This window comes from Chrysemys picta, chromosome 1 (genome assembly GCF_011386835.1).
Source record: "Chrysemys picta bellii isolate R12L10 chromosome 1, ASM1138683v2, whole genome shotgun sequence".
Lineage (NCBI taxonomy): Eukaryota > Metazoa > Chordata > Testudines > Emydidae > Chrysemys > Chrysemys picta.
Window position 1 is genome coordinate 308,294,091 of NC_088791.1, and position 5,263 is coordinate 308,299,353.

Below are 5,263 nucleotides of genomic sequence, written 5' to 3' on the forward strand. Positions count from 1 at the left end.
TGTATTTTATTTATCCACTCCTTGAAAATGTGCTAGATGTCCCACTGATCATAAAGCACAGCCCTTGTCCCAAAGATCTTCCAACCTAAAAGTAGGCGTGATATAACAGGCAGTAGCAACAGACAATTGCGGAGAAATAGGATAACAAGTTGATGCCATTACATAATTAATCATATTTATTACAGTAGTGCCTAAAGACCAACCAAGAGTGGGGCTCCATCATCCTAGGCACTGAACAAACAGGGTAGTAGATAGGCCTTCTCCCAAAGAGCTTACAAGATGGACAGCAGGTGGGGGAAAGGGCATAACACTCCAGCAGAATTAACAGCATGATGGCAACAAATGTTATGTTAATTCCATAATAATTTAGGGATTGAGGCATATGTATTGCAGCTGTTCTGTGTTTTTTGGAGCTGACTTGGAGAGAGTTGGGTGCCTTGGCATTGTCATTTATATAATTGTCATTTGTCAATTATACCTTTGTCATTGTCTGACAACCACCTGCTGCCGTTTGAGGTGAAAACACCTCTGCTATTTGATCAGAGCATGTTTTATTCAGCTGCCCATGGAAACCAGTGATTTTAGACCTTTATAACAGAGAATACTCTGTTCGTGTTCTGCTCAGTTGGAGTCTGGGTAATAATAGGCTATTACAAGCAGCTGAAACATGGGGTAATGGTCAGCCACCAATGGCAGAAATTGCTCACCAATGTGATCACTTGTGACAGAGTTTCTTTTAAAGTCCTTTGCTATAAGTGTAAAGGAGGCGTTTTCTCCACCATTGGGATTCTCACCCAGTCGAGCTATTCAAGCTGTGAGGTGCTTGCAGCAGCCAGTGTTGCTGCGGGGAGACACTGCAAAGTTCAGTACTAGGTGGCCTTTCCTAATAGCTGAGGCTTCATGGCCAGGTATATCACATCGCTGTGTTCCAGCTGAGAGATGATGGAGGGGTGAATAACTGAGGCCAGGTGTGATGGGTGTACAAACCCCACACTGGGCAACCAGGGGTTAAGGAACTGCTCTAGCCTCAGTCAGCCCCCCTTCTCCCCTCACCTGGAGGAAGAGTTAAAAGGCAGGGGAGCAGCTCATTGGGTGGCAGACCAGGGAAGAGAGCAGAGCTGCAACCTGCAGCTCCAGCAGAGGTGAGCTGAGAGAAAGGCAGAATCTCTCCCCATGACAACTGCCCAAAGGTCCCTCCCTGAGGGAAGTGAGGACCTGCTCCAGAGACAGCCTGAGAAGGAAGCATTCCCCTCTCCCTCTCATATGGACTCCTAGTTCTGTTAATTCCCCAGTCGGGGAAAGCCCTGGGACCGATCTGGCCTAAGAGGGTGGGCCATACCACAGAAGGAGGCAGTTGCTATCCTAGAAAGGAAGAGAGTTATCCTGCTACATGCAGCCACCAGAAGGTGCTGGCTGGTGAGCTGACACCCTTCATGCCGCCTGGACCCAGATGGCGACTTTGGGCAATTGCGGGGGTGGGGGAGGGTGATAGGAAGTGGCCCAGGGTGAGCAGCCTGAAGCAGCCCCTGGCTATTGGATCATTGATAACTCTCAAAGGACTCTGGGTGGGAGCCCACTGGAGCAGGTAGCCCCAGGGTCCCCTACTAACAACCCCCTTGCAAGTCATAGGCCTAAGCCCTGCCCACTAGGCGACACTACCCTACCAACCAATCCTTGAGCGAGGACCGTCACACCAGGCTATAGTCCACCTGGGTGGGATGGAGTCTCCTAGCCAGCCAGAGACGGTACAAAAAGTTGCTGACAGATGGACGTGAGAGCTTACTGGCAGCAAGGAACCCAAGGGCACTGCTAGACTGCAGACTGGATTGACCATAACTGGTGTTGCCAGTATCACCCCTGAGTTCTTCCGTTCTTTTCTCATTGAGACATTCCCCAAGAGTTTGGGGCAAATGCTCATCCTGCCTTAGGGAATCACTTGTGAGAGTTCTGCAAGGCCCCTGTCTGATGGGCAGGCATGGCTGCAGAGGGAGAAAGCACAATGATTTGGGCTGCAATACCATCAGTACCTCTACAGTCTGCGACATTTTGTCTGACCCCAATTGTCTGGTGCGTCTGCTTTTTCAGGGACTGGCTGCGAATGAGAGAACAAACTGGCTGAAGATCAAACCAGACAAGACACAGAGGTAATGCTAATGGGGTTGATACAAGGCTCTGGAGTGAGTGGCAGAATTGGGTCCTGCCACTATTGCTGACAGAGTGCGCTTATTCTTTATCCACAGGTTCTGTGGTGTGGGGATGCTTTTCAATCTCCTGCTGGCCAGGAAGTCCCAGTTGCCATCAGTGGAAAGTGCCTTTATTTGACTCAGGGAAGGTGATTGCCACCATTTCTCTTGGATCTGGCCCTTGCTACAGTAATCCATATCTTCAGGACTTTTGCATTGGATCGTTGCAATGCAGGGCTACTCTGGGAGACCACCTGGAAACTACCACTGGTGCAGAAAGCAGCTGCCTGCCTGCTTGGTGGTTTTAGCCACAGAGCACGTGTTGTTAGACATTATAACACACTGGCTTGTTTGATTCTGGCTGCAATGGAAGCTGTTGGCCTTGAATTATAATGTTCTATATGACTTTGGTCCTGGCTTCCTGAGCAATGGTCTCTCTCCCTACATACTCTTATGGCCCCTGAGATCAGCTGAGATGCTTGAGTGGTAGATTTAAAAGTGAAATCCTGACCATATTGAAGTAAATGGGAGTTTTGCTATTGGCTTCAGAGGGTGCCAGGATACCACCTAAAATGCCTTGTATCATCAGAGAAAACTATCCCAGAAGAGGGCCCTTGACTCTATATTAGCTTCGCTTGCCTCACAGATCCAACAGAGCAAGAGTCTATTGCAAGCCCAGTGCAAGACTCGACCCTTTACTCAAGTGTTTATCTGCGGGGGGAGTTTGGGGGTGACACTGGCTAGTTTCTTTTTGATTGCTGGTTAAATGTAGTGAAAATTCGATTGTTCTTCTTCGAGTGATTGCTCCTGTCAGTTCCAATCAGGTGTGCGTGCGTTGCATTCACGGCAGCCGGAAGATTTCCCCCCTAGCAGTATCTGTCGAGTCGGCCTGCGTGCCCCCTGGGGTCACACTTTCATGGCGCTTGATATAGGGCCCTGTGGACCTGCCACCTCCTCAGTTCCTTCTTGCTGCCAGTGACGGTTAACTGGAACATTCGTTCTCTTGCTTCGGCAAGGTACCCCACTTCTAGAAGTGAACTTCTTCCTGTTTCTGTATATAGTTAGCAGTTAGTATTAGTTGTCTATAGGTTTAGTTGGGGGTTCCCCCCTGCCCCCGTTTTCTCCCAGCACCGGGCCATGCCTTGGTCCCCGGGTTTTAAAGCCTACGAGGACTGTGGCAAGTCTATGCCAAAGAGCGACCCGAACACTTTGTTTTTGAAGCATTTGGGAGAGAGTCATCTCAAGGAGCACTGCAAGATTTGTAGAGGTTTCTGCCCCAGGACCAGCGCCTTTGTATCCTTCTGATGGAGGTCATGCTCCATCCTCAGTCAGACCTCCGAGGCAGGAGAGGTCACTGGTGCCCGTTCGACCCCCAGTGCAGTCAAGGGGCAAGCCGGCAATGATGGGACCGTGCTTACCATCCCCTGCGCACCGTCCCCCGGTATCAGCCGCCCACATGGCGGAGCCACACCGGTCCCCCAGCCCGCGGCATCGATCTCTGGCACCGATGAGCTCCACTCCTCCGTCGCCATCCTATATAGAATCCTTGGAGTCTGAAGCGGAGTCATCGCACTCCAATAGGAGCAGAAGGTCCCAGTCCTGGCATGATCGCCAGCCCATCCTGCACCATGGCCGGGCCAGTGGCAAGCACCAGAGGTCCAGCTCTGCATCCGTGGTCTCGGCATCCTTTGGGCCGCCGCCAGCACTGTCGGCACCAGGGGCAGAGACAGTGGCTACACCCCAGCCAGCCACCATGGCGCCAACAATGTTGACGGCTTCAGCACCAGTGACATCAGCAGCATTGATGGCTTTGGCACCGATAGTGAGGACCGCGATGCTCCTCCCATCAATGACACTGCCGGCGCTCCTGGTTCTGTGAGACTCTCGGGGTGCCCATGGCAGAGAGCAGGGCCCACTACCAGCCAGTCTCTCTTCTTCATCCTCCCCAAATGAGGCGGTGGTGGGCACATCAATTGCCCGGGCCCTGGAGGATATCAGGATTCTGCAGCAACTGCTGAAAAGGGTGGCCCAGAACCTGAACATTAAAACAGAGGAGGGTGGTGGTGGACGCTGACCCCATGTTCGATATCCTTGCCCCTCCTGTGTCATCCCAGATCATTCTGCCACTGATAAAGTGAGACCACCAAGACCTTGTGGCTGACCCCAACCTCTTTGCCTCCTACAGCAAAGAGGTACGAGCAGAGGTACTTGGTCCCCTCCAAAGGTTATGAGCATTTATACGTGCACCCCTCCTTGGTAGTGGACACAGCCAACCAGCGTGAGAGCCAGGGCTACCAGGGCCCCTCCCCAAAAAATTGAGAGGCCAAAAAACTGGACCTTTTCGGGAGGAAGGGTTATTTGACAAGGGGGGATGCAGCTCCTTATTACCCACCAGCAGGCCATTGTCAGTAGGTACAATTATAACACCTGCGGGGCGATGGCCAGATTTGCAGAGCTCCTTCCTCAGGACTCCCACACAGAGTTTTCTGCGCCAGTTGAAGAGGGCAAACTTATCTCCCATGCAACTCTACAAGTAGCCCTAGACATGGTGGGTGCAACTTCCCACACTATGGCAACAGGGATGACCATGAGGAGAAGTTCCTGGTTGCAGGTCTCTGGCCTCCCTTATGAGGTCCAGCAGACAACCCAGGACCTCCCCTTCGAGGGTTGTGCCCTCTTCTCTGAAAAGACAGACTCCCAGGTGCACAGCCTAAAAGACTCCAGGGCCACCTTAAAGTCCCTTGGCTTCCATACTCCCGCTACACAGCGGAAGCATTTTAGGCCGTAACCTCCACCGTGGTTCTACCAGCCGCATAACAGGCAAAATGGCTCCCGGTGGAGGAACAGGAACTCCAGAAAGAGACCACACCCTTCTTCAGGCCAGGTCTCTGGCCAGTCGCAGCCTTCCTCAGGCCAAAACCAGGCCTTTTGAAGGTGTGCTCAAGGACAGTGCACCAGTATGAACACTGGTTCCACCCCGCCTTACCTTCTTGTGCTGACTTTCTACCCTGCATAGGCCCATATTACATCAGGGTTCTCCACACGGTAGAAAGGGGATATTCCCTCCAATTCTCAACCCT

The 5,263-nt window shown here is 52.0% G+C and overlaps 1 long non-coding RNA gene across 1 annotated transcript; it reads left to right on the forward strand.

Annotated features, from left to right (window-relative positions):
• The first annotated feature begins 601 nt into the window (after positions 1 to 601).
• Positions 602 to 3,001, forward strand: LOC135984014 (uncharacterized). Its single transcript, XR_010601948.1, has 3 exons — positions 602 to 1,142; positions 2,086 to 2,144; positions 2,241 to 3,001. It is a non-coding gene; the product is annotated as an uncharacterized LOC135984014 (long non-coding RNA).
• Positions 3,002 to 5,263: the final 2,262 nt, after the last annotated feature.